General features: G+C 46.7%; 1 protein-coding gene across 2 annotated transcripts in view; it reads right to left on the bottom strand.

The window, feature by feature from the left end:
• The window catches only part of PLEKHG1 (pleckstrin homology and RhoGEF domain containing G1), a 235,911-nt gene that overhangs the window by 205,002 nt on the left and 10,762 nt on the right, over positions 1 to 20,147 (bottom strand). The gene's annotated exons all lie outside the window — the stretch shown is intronic.

Here is a 20,147-nt window from a genome sequence, read left to right as displayed (position 1 = left end):
AGATCATAAAAGAAAACATGCATTAGTCCTGACACTCACGTCTCTAATGGACGACGGCCACTGGACTGTCTTCTCTGCAAGCGGCGTGTGCCCCAGCCACCCTGTCGGGAACAAGGAACGGAGGAAGAGGGAGGAGAATCCAGGAGGTGAGACGAAGCCATCCTGGACAGCACATCCGGGCCGCGGGGGGCCTGGGCAGCCGCCTCTGGCCTGTCTGTCCACTGACCGTCTGCCTGTCCACCACGGCACCCGAGACTCTGACGGGAGCCTGCTGGCATCCGAGGGGCCAAAGCAGATGGTAAAAGTTTACGGAGAATTCCATCTCGGAAGACGCCTTTACATGTGCATTTGGCTAGTTATACAAATAATAGGCACACACTGTAAGAAGTCGAGGGAGTGACGAAAAACGAGGACACGGCATCACTTAGAACTCAGAGACGATCACGGCTAATGTTGTGGTGCCTTCCTTCCAGTCTGGCCTGTTTGCTTGTTTATAAGGAGAAGGGGGAATTAAATAATGTAGTGAACTCTGACCTTTTTCCTCCCCCGTCCCCCCCCCCAACTGAGTATTATAACACAGGCATTTTTTAGGAGAGGAGTTGAAACTGTTGACCTTTCGCTACTTGCCGCAGAAACCCCTCTGAAAAATATCAGAAATGCCCCCTCGCCTGTTTTAGGAATCAGAGAGCCGCGAAGTGGACAGACTGTTGCCATTCTCAGTGGGCCCGGGAGCACGGGGACCGGTGCACAATCCTGGAGGCAGTGGCAGAGGAGGCTGGCAGCCTGCCCCTGGGGGCACCTGGGGCTGAGACGCCCTGCTCCCTGCTTCCTGGGCCTTCCCCTGATAGCACCCCCCTCCACAAGCCTCAATCCTCTTTCACCAGCCCCTTTAAACTTTCATCCCCGTCTTCAGAAGCCTCCACCGGTGCTCGGAAGCATCCGTGATCCTCCTGCCAGCCAAGTGGGGAGCAGTTGCCGGTAGAGGGAAGGGAAGCCCCAAACCCGTTGTGGCGGGGGGGGGGGAGAAGTGTCGCGAAATGCAAACTCAGACCTTATTTTTTTCCTAGGGCTCTGAACAGCACACGGCAGTTCCCTTACCTTGGGCATCTTGCTAGGTGACCTAAAGAGGCTGTCATTATGGTGGGAGTAGCCAAGAGGCCCCTGTCAGACGAGACCAGGTGTAGAATGTGGCTGTCATGCTGGGCCCCTTACTCCCTGTGATAGGGGGTGGGGTATCCCCAAAAGGGCAACATCATCCATTGCCATCACTCCCCGTCGTCCTATCTGTCTGTCACCTGAAAGCAGACCTGGCAAGAAGGCCGCTAGCTGGACGGCAGGTGGAACTGGCTTCTTGGTTTTAACTGGGAAAGAGAGAGAGAAATTGTGGTGATCAGCTGCGGGGTGATAACAGGCTGGAGGGTGACACAGCCTTGGGAAGCCACGGCCGCAGAAGATCCAGAAACCCGTACTCCATGAGCTGCTGAATTCCCCGGGCTTAGGAGATGTTGTTTTTCCTACTCTTCAGTAACAGTGAGTAAAATCTTTGAGACTTTCAGCTTTCTCTTCCAAGTACGAATCATCGGGCTTTCATCCCTTCCCCTCCACTGGAAGTGTTCATCAACTTGAAACTGTTCAACTGTGGGACCGCCTCACCACAAAAGGCAGCGATCAGCTCTCAGAAGCCTGCTTTACTTCGCAGCCGTTATGATCTACATTCTCCACTGGGCTTCTGGGAGACCACAGGCTCCTGGCTTTCCTCCCCTGCTGGCTGCTTCTTCCCCGTCTCCTGGGCTGGGTCTTCCTCCTTATCCACCCTTAGTGCCGAGATGCCTCCCTTAGTGCCGAGATGCCTCACGATGAGGCTTCTGGCCTCCTCCTCCCCGTCTACTCTCTCTACGAGACCGTATCTAGCTCCGTGGTTATAAATACTGTACGTTGGCTGGTAGTTTCCAGGCGACGTCTCCTCTCTGGACCTCTCTCTGGAACACAAGATTCACACTTCCAAGTGCTTTCTCGGCGTCCCTGCCTAGAGCTGAAATGCCTGTTCGAGGTCCAACGTGGCCACAGACTCCTAAGTTCTCACCCTTGCCAACCTGCCTTTGTGTTTCCCACCTCAGCCAACGATGCCAGACGCATTCAAATGTCCAGGCTTGATCCTTGATCCTTGGCTTTATCCTTGACTCTCTTCTTCCAATGCCCCACAACCAAGCTGTCCTCAAATCCCATTGGGTCCGCTCTCAGTAGGTATTCAACCATGGCTCACCAGTTCTACGGCTCCTATTCTGTTCCCAGCACCCATCGTCTCTCATCTGGACTGCTGTGAGCCTCTTTAACTAGTCTCCTTGCTATACCCATGCCTCCCCGGCGCTGATTCTATGTAGACAAGCCAGAGCAAATCCACTCATATTCAAGATCATTATGCTCGTGGGTTCTAACCCCTCCCGTGGCTTCCTATCACACCCAGAGAGAAGTCGTGGTCCTACCCGGGACCTGCTCCCCGGGTACCATTCTTCCCGTGATCTTCCAGCTGAACGAGGTAGAGGCCGCTCCAAGAGGGCATTGTGGACAGTCTTGCTCAAGTACAAAGAACGGTCTCACACGTGCATATGCACACACACACATGCACCCACACATGCTTTCTCTTGGATCAACTTCTCCATTTCCACTCCTTCCCCGTCTACTCCGAGGCCTCCTTGTCTGCACGTGGCTGACAGCACTGCATGCCCACTCGTCACTGGAAGAACTTCTCTGACGTCACGTGCCTGACAACTGCCTGGAGATATCGCGACAACCCAGATCCATATTCTATAGGATAATACAACGACTGTGCAGTCATCTTACCCTCTCTGCTGGATTACAAGGCCGTTAATAGCAGAGGCAGAATATTAACCAGCCCTATCACACTAAGTGAATTCAACCCCAAGGCCCGCCAGTTGAGTCAAGTTAATACATAATCTAGATAGAGTGCGTGACACAGCAGGGCAAGGACAAGTGTGGATGCGTGTGTGCGTGTGCGCGTGCACGCAAACGTGTATTTTCCTACCTACGTACCATCCCCAAACAAACGTCCGTTTGCTGAGGGCTCTTTGAAAATTGATCTCAAAGGAATCTAAAGAGAAACCAGGATTAAAGAGCTACGTGTGGAAAGTTGCTATTTCGTGCTATTCTTTCAGGCGAAGGGTTTTCTACGAGGTCAACATCCTGTTTGAAGCTTCTACCAAGAAAAACATACACATATTAAACAGCAGTGGCAATTTACAGTAAAACAGAAAATCCCACTCAGAGAAAACAACCAGAAACATATTACATTTCAAGCCTCTCAAAGTGGGAGTTCAAATGCCTACATCATTGCTTCACTGTTCAGTTTCACTGCAGAAACAGCATTTCCTCAATCATTCCAATATTACCAAACCTTTCAAACATTTGCTTTGGGTTCAATCTGTTGCCCACATGTCAGACGTAAGAAGAGTTAACATTTGCAACCCTGATTCTGTACAAGGACGGGTTCTTTTTAAAAATCCCATTATCATGTGGTTACAAGGATATCATTAAAAATCAATACTAATGGAGGGTTATGTCTGTTCTTAGAACAGAATAAAGCCTGCGTGCCATAAAACTCCTTGCATATGACACAGCAACATGTTTGGAAGGCAACAAAGTAGCAATTGTTCATTATTATCTCTTTAATCTGGGATTTAAGTTTCTAATGATCGCAGATGGCAAGAAACTCCTCCAAAAGTGCTCAAGGCAAGCGTGTGATGGAAATCTCTTCTAATTGTAGCAAGCATATGTTGACACAAATATTTATATTCAATTTTGCCAGGCAGGACACACGTATATCCAATTTTGTTAACCCTGTAATCTCAATAAACAAGATCTATGTGTCAACATTAGATTTCTCAGGTATGTAGTAATTATTTTAACTTCATATTTGAGACTAGACTGGTAAAGACTTTTTTTTTAAGATGAAGGTCAAAAAAACGGTGCAGTTTCCCAGAAGGAAACCAGATGTTTAAGTTTCCTTCTCAAAAATGATGTTAGTGTTGAGTTGGGGGGGGGGAGTGGGGGGAAGACCACTATCATTTGTAAGGTTACGTTTTCGTTTCTCTTTACTCTGAGGTTTGCGCGACAAGAATCTGTGGAAACGTTCCCTTGTCCTGATGGAAGAAACCACGATAACCTCATTTTCGAACAAAGGAAACATTTCAATGCAGAACAGGGGCTGTTGCCACGTTAGCAAAAGCAAAATTCAGGAGTAGAGATAATAATGCCTTGGATGCTCTTGCAAGTGCAAGTAATTTAAGAACAGATTTTGCAGCTTAGAATAGAGCTTGGGAAGCAAAAGGATGAAAAAGTTTCTCTCCCATCTCTGTCTGCCACAAAAACACCTTCGAAGACATAAATATTTTTCATTTTTCAAATAAACATTTGGTCCAGAATTTGGCATGGTATAAACAAACGAGTCTGCTTATGAACTTGCTGATTGGACTTGTATATCGTCTCTAGAACAAGGCTCTGAGCATACCCTTCCCTTGATTTATTATAAGGGGACTTGCCCCACCACAGGGCCTAGACAGTGGCTTTTCTGTCTTCCCTTCCTCTGAAAGTGTCCCATTCACCATAAAACACAGTTTATTTGCTACTTTTCTTTCACAAGATTTTTGAGTTTGCTAACAGTTGCGCACAAAGATATTTAACTTTAAATAGTTTTCTATAGCCTTGACCTAAATTGAGGGTAAAAATAACACACACACACACACACACACACACACACACACACACACACACACACACACAGTTTCAGGATGAAAGTGGAACTACTCCTAACGCTTGGTACGATATTATCCCTCTAGCATTCTAGCCCAAATGATGGGCTTGAATTCTTTGATACTGGGCCTGAGCCTTTTGAAATAGAATGGATAAGCACCTATTTAAAGAGATTTACTTGGGGCGCCTGGGTGGCGCAGTCGGTTAGGCGTCCGACTTCAGCTCAGGTCACGATCTCGCGGTCCGTGAGTTCGAGCCCTGCGTCGGGCTCTGGGCTGATGGCTCAGAGCCTGGAGCCTGTTTCCAATTCTGTGTCTCCCTCTCTCCCTGCCCCTCCCCCGTTCATGCTCTGTCTCTCTCTGTCCCAAAAATAAATAAACGTTGAAAAAAAAAATTTAAAGAGATTTACTTATCTTAGTCACGTCCCATAATACTTGGCTCGTGCCATAGCCGAACCTTGAAAACATACAGAACACTTGCCAACAGAGTACATCGGAGTCTTGCAAGGTCAGAAAAACCTGAGTTTGCCAACACGGGTACCGTGATCGTAGAAGCTTTTCTCTTCGCTCAAAAGTCCGGGAGTGAATAGCACTGACTTCCCAGGTGCCCATCACCTCCCTTCTTACCCAGAAGCACACAGGGAAGCAATACTGACTCCTGATCACAAGGCACTGGACGGATCTTTCTTTTTTTTAAATACTTTTTAACGTTTATTTATTTTTGAGACACAGAGAGACAAAGAGCATGGGCAAGGGAGGAGCAGAGAGAGAGGGAACCACAGAATCCGAAGCAGGCTCCAGGCTCCGAGCTGTCAGCACAGAGCCCGGCACGGGGCTCGAACTCACGAACTGTGAGATCATGACCTGAGCCGGAATCGGACGCTTAACCGACTGAACACCCAGGCGCCCCTGGACTTTTATTTCAGAAAATCTGGATTTCAAGAGTTGTTTCTTGGTGCAAGGTACTTTGAAGCAAGGTCCCTACTTCCGGGCTTCACTTTCGTCATTAGAGTGGAGTTCGAACACTGCCTGCCGCTGTTGAAGTTAGGCTGCTTGTGGGGACAGCTGGAAAAAACAAACAAACAAACCCGAAACCGTAGAGAGTGTCTGGTGCATTGAAAGCTTTCAGTACATATCCTTCTCATTCTTTAATCCGAACAGAAATTCCAACATTTCTTTTTGAAGGAAGGAAGAAGAATTGATCACTGTATATGCAAGAATCATGATGATGACGTTAGAGTCTCCTCGGTTTCCTTGTGCAAGCCAACTACAGCCTTCCTGGTTGAATTTCTTAAAAGAGACTCCCCTACAGCAGTGGCAGGGTGAGGTGCCACATAGACAGGATGGCCCCCTTTGCCCATGAGAGGTTATAATCTGAGTGGGGATGAAATGTACATGATAAAGGTGTTTTTATTCATCACAGCAGGCAACGCTTGAGTACTCACTTTGTGGGTGGGTCCTGTGCCCAACACATTGGAAATGAGCTCACTTGTTCTCCACAATAACTCGGTGAGATACACACTGTTTGCTCCTTATAGACACAACAGGGAGGGGCAAACTGAGGTTCAGGTATTGAGGGTACAGGGAAGGAAGGAAGGTTCTCCTGCGGTGGGGTCCCTTGGGGTGTGGCTGGGGCACAGGACCCAAGAACAAGGAGCAGGCATGAGTAAAGCAGGAAGGCATCAGCACACCCAAGGCCCAGGCATTTCCAGCCCACCTGGAGCACAGGCCAGTCATGGCAGAAAGGGCTGGAAGGGCTGGCAGAAGAGGCAAAGGTCCCACAGGCTGAGAGATGGAGTGAAAAATGTATAATGCATTCTGCAGACACAGACAATCCCTGCAGCATTTCACACGGGTATCATACTCTCTTAGGTGCTGCTGGTGGAGGAAAATAGATCTTGCCTATTCTTCTGTTAAGAAATCTTGTATTAGATCAGTTCTTCAGGGCGCCTGGGTGGCTCAGTCGGTTAAGCATCTGACTTTGGCTCAGGTCATGATCTCACACTCCGTGAGTTCAAGCCCCATGTCGGGCTCTGTGCTGACAGCTCGGAGCCTGGAGCCTGTTTCAGATTCTGTGTCTCCCTCTCTCTCACCCTCCCCTGTTCATGCTCTGTCTCTCCCTGTCTCAAAAATAAATGTTAAAAAAAATTTTTTTTTTAAATCTTGTATTAGGTCAGTGGTTCTCAAACTTTTCTCGGGATCCCTTTTACATCCTCAGAAACTACTGAGGACACCAAAGAGCTCTTGACTATGTGGTTTATGAATTCTAACATTTATCATATGAGAAGCTAAAACCGAACAAACTGAAGATTTTCAAAATATGTACTAATTTATTTTATTTTATTTATTTTAAAAATATTTTTATTTATTTTTGAGAGCAAGAGACAGACAGACAGACCGCACGAGCAGAGGAAGGGGCAGAGAGAGGGAGGGAGACACAGAATCTGAAGCAGATTCCAGGCTCTGAACTGTCAGCACAAAGCCCAACACGGGGGTCAAACCCACAGACCACAAGATCATGACCTGAGCCGAAGTCGGACGCTTAACCGACTGATCCACCCAGGCGGCCCTGTATTAATTTATTTTAAAATAACATTCACAAACCCATTACATGTTAATATAAATAACACTTTAATGGAACATAAAAATTCTTTATAAAAATTTTTTTTTAATGTTTCTTTATTTTTGAGAGAGAGAGACAGAGCGTGAGTGGGGGAGGAGCAGAGACAGAGAGGGAGACACAGAATCTGAAACAGGCTCCAGGCCCTGAGCTGTCTGCACAGAGCCCGACATGGGGCTTGAACTCACAAACTGTGAGATCGTGACCTGAGCTGAAGTTGGACGCTTAACCGACTTGAGCCACCCGGGTGCTCCTGGAACATAAAAATTCTTAAACCAAAAACACTTAGTGAGAAGGCTGGCATTGTTTTACAGTTTTCTAAATTTCTTGATTATCTGACTTTGTGGAAAAAAGACAGCTGGCTTCTCCTATCTACCTTAGCATTCGATATATTGTGATATCATATGCATATAGTCCCTGGCGAGCTTCATAGCACCCTTGTGAGAGAAGACAGTAAAAAAGGCCAATAATGTTTTAGTATTATTATAAAAATAGGTTGGCCTTGTGGACCCTCTGAAAGGGTCTTAGGGACCCACATGTGAACCACAGACCGAACTCTGAAGACTGCTGATCTCTGATCCTGATGATTCCAAGGGATGCGGAGTTGAGAAACTTTGTAACAACAAATACTGAAATGCCCTGCTAACGCTTTTTACTAAGCAATATTTAAAACGGTGCCTACGACCTCACACAGTTCTACCAAAAGACAGCACCGTCATTGACCCCAAACAGCACAAACTCTCAGAAAAATATATAATGCCCCCCCAACACTCCCGCCACCATCAAGGTCATTTAACTTGCAAAATGGTGGGGGGGGGGGGATTCCCCATCTGTCTTCCTCTTTCTGGCTACACCTGTGTGGTTTAAGGCACGATCATGTCCAAGGTGACTTCAGCGTCCCCTGGTGAATTATACTAGAGTGAGTTGCGGTGTAAAGAGAAGTGAAACTTTAAGAATGTGTCCCTGACATGCAGGACCCTTAACAAATGACAGAAGTGGCCTCTGCTCAGTCATTTCCTACAGAACAACGACAACAAAAGATTTTAGTTAAGACTCCGTATCTACTGGACACAAAAGGAAGTGCTACCTCCTCTGTGACAGATGCGCTGAAACAATGCCATCGACTGGGTCTTCTCCTTAGAAAAGGGAGGGGGCTACTCTAAACCCCCGCCCCCCGCCCCGTTTGTTTCTCTTTCCCCTAAAAGAGACTTACACGCTTTTAGGCATCTGGGAGGCAGGATACATTGTACAGATTTATTTACTTCCTTTGCCTACCACTTGTGACATCAACAAATGAGATGTGTTTGGGTAACCCTAAGAAACAGAGCCCACCCTTCCCAATCCATATCCCTTCTCTATCCCATCACGCTGCCTTACTTTCCTTCACTGCGCTGGTTATTCCTGAAAACGTTCGACATTGACTTGTTTGTGTCCGTCTTCTGCAGAGAATGCAAACTCCGAGAGGGCAGACCCCCAGTGTGGCTCACCCCTGCACCCACACAACCAATGAATGGCGCCTGGCACAGAACTGGTGCACGGATATTTCCTGAACGAACACACACGCACATACTCATCATTACGGCAGAAGTCTAGACGACCTCAAAAAAGACAGCCACGTCAGTCAAAAAGATCTGGCAATTTACAAGACAAGCAGAATAGAACACACAGTTGGCTCTGTTCACCCTCACTTGGATTAAGCGGGTGTGGAGGGGCACCTGGGTGGCTCAGTGGGTTGAGCGGCCGACTTCGGCTCGGGTCACGATCTCGCGGTCTGTGAGTTTGAGCCCCGCGTCGGGCTCTGGGCTGATGGCTCAGAGCCTGGAGCCTGCTTCCGATTCTGTGTCTCGCTCTCTCTCTGCCCCTCCCCCGTTCATGCTCTCTCTCTGTGTCTCAAAAATGAATAAACGTTAAAAAAAATTAAAAAAACAAAACAAAACGGGTGTGGAGTGCCCACTGTCACAGAGGGAGTGACAGTGTTTGCATAGAGCCCTTCCCCACTTGCACAAATACTGAAGGGGTCTGGAGGGACAAAGGACAGGCCAGGCGGCTGTAGCAAACTCCTGTGGGATGAGGACCTGCCAGGTCTGGCCCGAGGGTGGCTGGGAATGGACAGAGCCGAGGGGAAATTGAGTCCAGGTGCCTTCCTGCCACGAGGACACAGTCAAGGCTGCCCAGCCGCTGGGGCTTCCTGCCGATGGCCAGACAAGGATTTGGGGGGCACAGGTTTGGAATTACTGCTAATGACCAAACCTGAGCCAGTGTTTTTCTTTCCCTTCACATCCACCAACATCTCCTTTCAGATTAAAAATTCAAGAAACGTCGGGGCGCCTGGGTGGCTCAGTCAGTTGAGTGTCTGACTTGGGCTCAGGTTATGATCTCGCAGTTCATGAGTCTGAGCCCCGCATTGGGCTCTGTGCTGGCAGCTCAGAGCCTGGAGCCTGCTTCGGATTCTGGGTCTCCCTCTCTCTGTATCTGCCCCACTCACAGTCTGTCTGTCTCTCTCTCAAAAATAAATAAACATCAAAAAAAAGTTTTTAATTCAATAAATGTTATACACAGAGGCCCAAGAAACATACGATGAAAGTAAACACAAAGACAAAAGAATAAACAAACACCATGAAAATATAAAGACGGTAACGATCGTGTGCTTGTGACCAAATAAAATGTGGCATTTATTTACAAGATGTGGCATCATAAATGTCAGCGTTAATGCTCCAAAACACCCTCCTTGACTCAAAACACATCTTTTGGGAAAAAGAAATCAATTTCATGCCCCAAACCGTAAGCAGTGCGAGCAGCGAACGGGTTGTCCTCTACAAGTTCTGTCACCCCAGCGAGAACTCAGACTTGGTTTTCACTCTTGGCTCCTGCGAGGAACAGAGTTGGGGCTATGCTGAGCCCCGAGTCTCTCTGGAAAAGCCGTGGGGAGCAAAAAGCGGGAGGGAGAAGAAAAAAAAGACATTTCTTCTTTCAAGTCTGAGGAAAGAAAGCATCTAGAAGATACATTTTATTTTCCTTACCCCTCCCTCCGTTCCATTAAAGCCTCCCTTGGGTCCTCAAAGGTTCCCTGCTCTCCAACTGCCTACCTTCCCACTTAAACATCTGCCTCCTTCGTATGGAGGGTCTCAGTGGCATTAGGAATAGAGCAGCTAATACTGGATTAATTTCATTGCAAATGTGTCAGAAATATGCCTATGTTTACAATCTTCTATTGCCTTTCAAGGAAGTGTGAATCCTGAGTCTCCTCTGAGCTGGGTGATGGTATGAGCTAATGCAAGGTTGGAGAAAGCCAAAGACCCGTCTACGAGGGCGGGAGAGGGGAGCATGTGCAAGAATGTGAGAGCGTTTTGGGGGGGGCAGGGGCATGTGGAGGTGGGAGCAGCTAAAGCAAGCAGGAGTGTGAAGGAACCTCGAGCACAGAGCAGAGGTGACCTTTGAACCCCCACTCCCAGGCTTTAATCACATGGATCTCCCGGTAGGTAGCAGTTTGAGGAAAGTCACCATTGGAGTCGAATTGTCTAGAATCTGTCCCCAAAGCATGTCTAAACTGGTTTTTGCTTTTCCTGGTTTCTTCCCTTTGGTTTCTGAACAGGCAGATCTTTCACAAAGTTAACACACCCTCCTCTTGCTCTGTGGCTACTGCCTCTCCCCCAAGCAGGAAGCCTGGCGTTTCCACTGGGGACGCCCCTAGCAGTAGCCAGGCAGGGGCCACACCACCCTTTGGATTTTAATTGTCCTCAGTAATTTAGAGACTGCCTTTATTTAGTTTGCCCCACACTTGGAGGGAGATCACTGCTGCTTTTCAAAATGTTTTGTCGGGTCAGAAACTACCCAGATGACCGCTGTCTGCTATGCTTCCTCTCTGCTTCCCTGGACTGAAAGGGGGTACCCTCCTCCTGAAGACTCTTCCTTAGCAACTCACAAGAGCCAGGTATGAAATTTCAGGAATGTTGCGCGCCAGTGGTTAAAGTCCTCATTAAAACATAAACAATATGAACTTTAAATTAAATTATATTAAACACAAAGATATAAGTGCCCCAAACTCATCACTCTTAATTATTTTACCAGTACCAATGCTTTTGAGGTCATTGACATCTACTTTATCTGTATGGTAGAAATATTATTTTAATGGTGGACTAGTGTATATTTCTTCCCAAGTCTGCATTCAATTAATGTCATATCGGTACCAAAAGTAGCCACAGTGGGGACATTTACACCCTGGAGGTTGGCAAACACTACAAGTCTGGGCGTGATTTGTTCTGTTTATGTCTAAGAAAGTGATGAAAAAGCTAATAATGCAGATTAAAACCTAAAAGGGTGTTATGTTTATAGCTGTAACATTGTATCAACAGCACAAAAAAATGAGGAAATATTCCTCCAGCTCTCAATTCAGTACAGAAGTCATGTCATTGATGAGTGAGTGAAACTCTGACATACATCTTCATTGTTTCACTTTCCTCTTATGAATGTGAAAGAAAATAACAGTACTCACATCGAAACTATATTCACTTAATAACGGGTTGATCACGAATACAAGAAGTTTGGCAAACATTAAAAAAGCATTCTGTGCAAATCATTTTGTATTTTTATCACTATTTGCAAATTGTGTGCTTTGTGTGTTGTGCACACACACACACACACACACACACACACACACACGCCTCCCTACCCCCACCCCAGCAGGCTGTTAGACATTTACCAGCACGTGCACCATACTCGCTTTCCATCCTCCTGTGCTTGGATCTATTCCCTCGCCCCCTTAAGACCTGTTCCCACACCCCAGGCCGCCCACAAAACAATGCTTGCTGATATGCCCATCAATAAGCTGGAATCGTTTGTCTGTCAAATGGCCTCAGAGAATGGAAGGAAATCCTTTGCATTTATAAACCCTGGTGAGCTCTCTGCCTCCGCCTCATAAGCCCGCTCACACCAGTAGGCAGCTTTCTTCCCCACTTACCATCAGTATCACCGTCCTGAACTCTCCTGGGCAGCTTGGAAAGAGAGAAACACCTCTATTAGACCAAAACCTTATTGAGTCCTACAGGAAACTTTGGCAAGCTGATTTAGAGTTTTGCACTGCAGAAGGCTTCATGACATTAACAAATAGCCTTTTTCAAAAGTCCCAGAGCTTTGCGTAGTTTAAAAACTTTTAAAGCCCAAGTTTATTTTGCCACACTGGTAACGAACTGGTTCATTCCTTCTCATCAATTTACTTGTACATTTCACTAGGGCATCAAGTTTGATTTTGGAATGCCAATAGAAGACAATCCCATTGACTCAACTGGAAAAGAAAAGTGCTGTCTTAGCAAAAACTTTTTAAAAAGGAAGTCTCTTAATTCTTCCCTGGGCCACCGTGAAAACAAGTGTGATTAAAGCGATTGTTGTTCCTCAAACTCAGTGAAGCATAAATGGATTCTATAATCTTCACCAGAAGCCTGCCACCAAATGAGCGGTGCTTTTTTTTTTTTTTTTAACTTAACAAACCTCCAACTCAGGATACCCTGTTACAAAGGATTTCCTGTAATTCTCTGGGAATATGCAATAGAAGAAAAGTCACAGAAGCTACATTTCTGAAAATGCACAACTTGACTGCCCTTCTTCAAATTCCTCATTTTGGCAAGAGACATCTTTGCTATTCTAGCTCTCGATGTTCTTTCTAATCCTCTCAATCGTGTTGAAATCATCCCACACTCAATGGAGGTCTTAATTCTACAGCTTCCGCATTTCCCAATGGCTTTTTTCCTATCACAGTACAATGAGAATATTGAAACCGCAATCATTTCTTTGATTAATCAGTTCACTCCACATGTGGAGTCCTTCAAGCAAGTGTCTGATCAGCACACCTCGTTCAGAGAAAAGCAAGTCTGCACAAGACATCAAACCGATGGAGGCAAGCAGATCATATCGGTTTTCAGGTGTTTCCTGATGTCACCATGAATGACTGACATCCTATGGTGACTAGCATCTTTAGAAGCTTCCTCTCCAGAAGAAACTGCTTCTGACTCTGTTAGTAAACAGCTCTTGCCAAAATGAAGTGTTAGTTGGAAATGCCCAGTTGTTCATCAAACACTAGAATCTAATGTTTATTTGTACTTAAGTGGGGCATCCCGCCAGATGTTAAATAGTTTAGGTACGGTTTTTGCTTTCAGAGAAGACGCCTCAGTTGTCAATCAAGTGGTTTGGAAGCTACCATAAGCCACAGTTTGGCGAGGCACTCGAGCAGGGCAGTTCAGTGACTCTGACTATACGTGCTCCTTCCTTCTGGAATGCCACACCTTGCAATGTCACCTTCCTTTTCTCTTAGCATGTGAGTTGTCCCCCAACTAGCCACTCTTCTCTTCTATAATAAAGCAATCCTCAATTGTAACCAGACATATGGCTGCCCATACTTAAGATGATACCTTTCAGTGCAATAAGAGAGAAGGAGCTTGGGTCCCTATGAGCAGAGAGCTACCTATTGGCCTTGGACCTACTCAGACCTGTGAGTTCTGGCAGATGAATCCAACCCCAACCCATATACCAAGCATACTATGTGCATGAGATCTGGAGTTGGTCCGTTGGGCACTGATCCCAGCGCTGCCATCGATTAAATGGGTGTCTTTGGACAAGAGATCTGTCTAACCAGTATTAAACGTCAGTTTCCTCACCTACAAAATGGGGATGGTTGTGCACAAAGTGCTTGCGGGCATGAAATTAGTAAATGTACGCAAAGCCTCTAGAACACTGCCTGGGCTGGGAAGCGCTCAGTCGACGTCAGTGGTCATTGTCATTTGCCACCTCCACCACCGTATCTATCTGTCTTGAGTCTGCCATTTCTCGGTATAACCAGAAGGCAAAGCTTCATACCCATTACCTTGGTTCTTGTACTGCCTCACCCTTCTCCCATGCCCGCTCCCCAGATGCCCTGCCCCTTCCAGGCTCCATACGGCTTATTTAGAATTTCCACCGTATTCCTCACAGCAGACTCCGCCCACTGTCATCCTTCTTCATTCTGACTGTTCTCACAAAAAAAATTCTAGCCTATGTGACTTTACATCTGTATATTCTTCCCATTGCGAGAATTTAAGTACATGCAGGAGTATTACAAAATTTCCACTGGGATTTGGAAAGGGGGAGCATTGCAACGAAGGAGGAAGGAAATCAAGCTGATGCCAGCTCTCAGAGGGTCAAATTGGCCAAGCAAGAGCAAACAGAGAATTCTGCGTTGTACTTCAGGGTTGGTGTGAGGGGCGGGGGCATAGATATGGAATGCAGGAGAGGGCGCACCGGTGCGTGTTCTGGTAAAGCGATCGGAGTTGGATCTAACGCTTTTGAACCTCTATGTGCCGTAGAGAGAGATTGAGCTTGGGGGTTGTAGCTTATACAAAGCCTGACTCACCTCAGATACCAAGTCACCCCACCTCAGAGCAAGGTGCAGACTTGGAAACAGAGGGCAACTTCTTCAAATCGTGAAATCGAGAAGGCATGCGCATGCATTAGATGAATGATGGAGAGGAAACTCATTTCGCATCTAAACTCATTGAGAACCGATTTGCCAACATGTTATTGACAAGACCAGTACGTCCCCAGATTCATTTGGGAGCCCAGGGTGCTTGAAAATATTCTTACTTAGATAGGAATCTAGAGTGTAACCTGGTCGGTCACTCATTCAAGAGAGCACAAACTCTGATTTTCATCTTTCAACTCAAAGGGGCGGTGTACTTCCCGGAAGTAAAACGACAATACTGTTTTCCCATTCCCTAGTAGACCACAGTAAAAGTAAGAAACCCTGAAGGGCTGACCTCCACAGAAGGCGAAGGAGAGTCTGGGGGGAGGGGAGGAAGTCCTGGGGAAGCAGCCCTGGCGAGGGCCAGCTTCCCTTCGGTGGTCCCCTGCCCCCGATCAACCCTTGCTGGCCTTTCTCTCTCTCCTGGGAGCCCCTGCCTTGGAGACTGCCAACAACCGTGGCTTGGTGACAAGGGGGAGATCTCAACTGTCCACTAAGCGGCTGCTAAAGGCCAAGCACTGTGTCAACAATTTATCTGCTATTATTATGTGCTCATGACAATCCGATGCCGTAGTTACAACTGTCCTCCTCATTTTCTGGAAGAAGGAGTAGCTAGGAAGTAGCATAGCTCACATTCAAGTAGCACAGCTCGCAGTCTGTTCAACTCCGAAAGTATGGACCAAGCTATCTTTATTCCCTGCTCAAGGCGACGAGAAATGGAATTTCACATCCTCTGAGGCAAGAACAGCAGGTTCAAAAATGGCCTCTTCCAAGTTAGAACTCATCGAAGACACCAGTCTCCGTTCTCTGGTACATGTAAACATAAGACAGAATTATGCCTCCACTACACGATGAGTCGGGGGGGGGGGGCTTTCTTCCATTAGCCCAAGATCGCAATCCCCATTTCTAACATTTTTATGGAGTTGTCTTTCAAAAATAAAATTTTAGGATACAATTTCTCTACTCATTCAGTTACATGTTGCAGGGCCTATGATGTACTTGGGATGTGACAGTCAACAAATCAGGCAAAAAAAAAAAAAACACAAAAAAACAAAAACAAACAAAAAAAACCTCCACTCCAACAGGGAAATTTAGATGGAATAAGAACAGATATTAATTAAGGTAGGCATATTAATGAATTGGCGGTTAGGATGGAAGAGTGTGCTTATCAGCTGGAAATACATATTAAATATTTATGAGTAAAATAACAGGAGAGCTGAGATTTGCTTTTACTACTCCAAAGCAGAGGAGGGAGGTTCAAGGGGAAACAAGACTGGTGAAAATGTTTATAGTCGTTCAATCTGGCAGATGAATACATGGGGGTGCGTTATACTATTTTCTCTACTCGCGTTTATTTGGAGATTTCTTTAATTAGAAGAGGGACTCCTCCCTGAGGAGCTTAAAAGGATACATAGTAATTTACAGCGCGTCAGTCAGACAGATGTACGTGCTATGCAGAAACATGAAGCCACAAAGGGAGGAGGGAGACGCCGAGAAGAAGCTGCCTCCTAGGCTAGGGAGGCCAGACAGCTTGTCCAAAGTCATGCCAGCTTTACGTGGGGGAATCCGGAGTGGAATCAGGTAGCCTAGTTCCAGAGCCTAAGCATGTAACTGTCATACCACACTGCCTATTTTGATCGGTAGGTAGCATTTGGATAACGAAGGATAAACGAGGAGACCTACATATCAAGCAGTGACTTGATGATGTTCTGAGCGTCTGCCACCTGCGAGAGGTTGTTTGGGGCTGGGCGCACCGTGGAGGAGGGAGGCAGGGTGTGGGGAAGCAACCTCAGTGGAGTGGAGGGCAGATATGGGAGAACAGTCAAGAGTAAGGTTTTCTGGGTAAGGTGGGGCTAGAGGGCAGACCTGGCAGGCAAGCGGCCCAGGGGGACCTCCTGAGCAAATGTCTTCAGAAGCCCGATGAGCACAGGAACGGAAGAGGGTGGCATCACAGAACAGGTTCTCCACCCCGTCTCTTCCTAAATACCCACCCGTCCACTCACCCACATCCACCCACAGCACCTTAGGCGGCTGATCTCCCTCTAGAATGTGGTCTAACAGTAACGGACAGCCCAGAACTGACCTTACTAGAGGCAAGAGATAGCAATGGTGAAATGGATTTGTTCAAAAAATGTGTCAGCTTCTCTCTGTGCTGGGCACTGTTTTTAAACATTGGAAATACGGTGAAAGCAACACAAAGCCTCTCTTCTCATGAAGAACAGACAAGAAACAAACATCTCCTTTGTTATGTGTTGATAAATGCTATGAATAAAAATGAAGTAGGGTAAGAAGGATATGGCTTGCAAGGTGCGGGGGGTTCCTATTTTATAAAGCATGATGAGGAAGAATGCTTTGATAAGGAGACACCTGAGCAGGGAATTGCAAGAAGGGAGACAGTAAGGCTTTGATACCCAGGGGAGAATTTTCCAGGCAGAGGTCATGAAAACACTCTGAGGCTGGAGCTTGTTTGGTCTATCTGGGAACTGCAAAGAGGCCAGTGAACTGAGACAGAGTGAGCATGTGGGGAAGAGCAGGCGATGGGGTCAGAGAGAAAGAGTGGGGCGGGTGCCAACTGGGGAGGTTCTTGGAGGCTGTTCCACAGATTCGCTTTTGACTCCAAGTGAGATGGGGAAACACAGAGGGAGTCTGAATTAGCCCGCCCCAGCCTATGGCCAGGATCACTCTGGCTGTTGTGTAGAAAAGAGATATTAGACAGCATGGATCTAAGCAAGGAGACGAGTTCCAAACTTATTGGCGCTAATCCAGCGAGAGAGGGCAAATGAATTGGACCCAGTGGGAGCAGCAGGATTCTGGATGTTTGGAAGGTGGAGCCCACGCAGTACGTCTCTTGAAGCTGAGATAGGAGCAGGGGAATGTGACCAGAGAAATACTAAAGGCCCTCCACCTAGGACTTTTGTCTGTGCCTTAAGTTCTACCATCAACCCTTCCTTTGGGTTAAGCCATTAGAAGAGGCCCCGTTGACAATGTATTCACCGGTCAGATTTGTGTTCTAGAGATATCAGTGCTGGCTCAACAATTCTTCTAATGGTCTAGGCAAGAGCTGAGTGTCTAAAAGGATGGGAAAGGGGCAAGGATAAGTGCATATGGGCTGAGAACTATTTAGGAAGTTATCGCGAACTGACTGGACAAGGCAGGAGAGAGAAGGAAAATGGCTTGCTGTGACCAGTGGGTTATGGTGCTATTAACTGAGAATTGGAAAAGGAGGGAAAAAAACAATCCCAGGAAGTTAGAGGTGGGTCTGGAAAGAGAGATTAGGAGCCCAATTCTGGGTGGGTGACTTTGAATCAATTGTGCAAAGGCCAACAGATAAATCCCAGAAGGCATGTGAATTAAGTGAGAGGCTCAGACAGGCGGACTGCACAGTCTTTCTCTTGATTTATTTTAAAACACAATAGGGCCTCACTACTTGAGCCAGAAAATTTAAATCAGAATATTCCGAAAGAAATTTCATTTGGTTATTTCCTCATAGGCCTAGTAACTAAAACTAGGCTACCAGAATCCATTCCCTTTTAACACAAAGGGAGCCTTCGAAGACCTGTCTTAATAAGTTCAACTTGCAAATAAGAGGACAATCATTGCACCGCTGAAAACAACACTAAACAATGTGGCTTAGCCATAGTCATTTTTTTTTTCCCCAGGGAGAGTGCTAAATTCTGAATATGAGAGTAACAAATACAGGCTTCTGAAACTTGTTTTTACGTGCCTAAGCTCGACGTCGGTAAACTAAAATTAAGGTTTTCGTCCAAAACCCACGCATCAGCGCTGAACATCAGACTTCTCGATTCCACTTTACAGTGGAAATCGAGAACTGGACCAAACTCCAATCGTTAATTAAAGGTCAATGGCACCTAGTGACTATGATCTCTGCTGGGAATTCGAGGATGAAGAGGACACAGTCGCCATGCCCCAGGAGATTCACGACCTAGCAACAGGCCTGAGGTGCCCTCCCCATGCATTAGAAAGTGTGTTTATAGAGTTGGCATAGGGCTCATCTCCTGTCTGGAAATGCACAGCGGTCACTCAACTGCTGGAACATGAGAGAGACTTCTTGCCACTCCAGTTTCGCTGAGAGTTGTTTCTATTCCAGAATAAGCACGGGTGAGCTTCCAAGTGCTCTATAAGCCAATGAAAGGCAGGCAAGGAACATACATATTCATAGAGCACCGCGCTTTCTACAGACCCATGCAACTTTCAAACCAACAGCTCCCGGACGCCTCTTGCGGAAAATCAGTAGAACACAAATGCCTTTCCAAAGAAGCCTTCGTGAAGTGTTCAGTCAGAGCCCCTCCGGGTTTCTCCGGCGGGTCTCCCTCCCCTTCCTTTTCCACGTCTTTCACTTCCTTCTCAGTTTTTCTCCTTTCCATCCTTCTCCCCCTCTCCTTCCTTCTCCGCCTTCTTCTTTAAGTATTTAGCTACCTACTCGAAGCCTCCTTTTTTTAAACGAATTTGTGAAAACAAAGATTTTTGCCCAGATTTCTTACCGCTCACTTCAACCAGTAGAAGGCAGATTATTTTGTTCAAATATTTGCTCTCAGGGAGCTCACCGTTGTGCGAGGGAAGGCAGACCAACGAAATGGTTTTCAAAAATACCCTACTGTACGTACCAGAAGTGAGGTCAACGGGACGCTGAGGAGCTGGAAGGATGGGGTATTTGGCTACGAAGGAGTTTAGGGGGAGGTGAGCTGAGCCGTCGTGGCTTCACAGGGAGGAGCAGGCACTCCTAGGGGAGCCAAAAAAGAAAGGGCGATGGAACTGAAAGATGGAGAGTGGGAAGCACGTAGGGCGACACAGTAACAGTAGCCACGCTCCTGCCCGATCCGCATACGTTCCTTCGCCTTGGGCTGTACCATCTTGGCTGGCGTTCCAGTTCTGAATCAACCCACTTCCCGCCACCTCCTCGGCTAGCATCCCCTGTACCACTGCAATAGCGTCCCAACTGTTGTACCTGTTTCCAGAACTTTCCACCAAAGTGCTTTCTCTGCACAGCAGCCAGAGTGATGACAGGGCATCAATCAAATTATGTCACTCCCTTGCTTGGAACCCTCCGGTGGCTTTGCATTGCCCCTTTAAGTCATGGGAAAGGCCTTTGATATTATAAAGGTCTACACAATCCAGGTCCTGCCTACCTCTCCGGCCTCATCATCTCCCACCCACTGTGGCTCTCCTATTTCACACACACAGCCTGCCTTTCTTTTCCTAGAACTCACCAAGCTTATTTCTCTCTTAGGTCCTCTTCCCTTATTTTTTTTTTCCC

This window comes from Felis catus, chromosome B2, assembly GCF_018350175.1.
Source record: "Felis catus isolate Fca126 chromosome B2, F.catus_Fca126_mat1.0, whole genome shotgun sequence".
Taxonomy (NCBI): domain Eukaryota; kingdom Metazoa; phylum Chordata; class Mammalia; order Carnivora; family Felidae; genus Felis; species Felis catus.
Note: the sequence above shows the minus strand (reverse complement) of the source record. Positions and strands in the feature narration are given on the sequence as shown.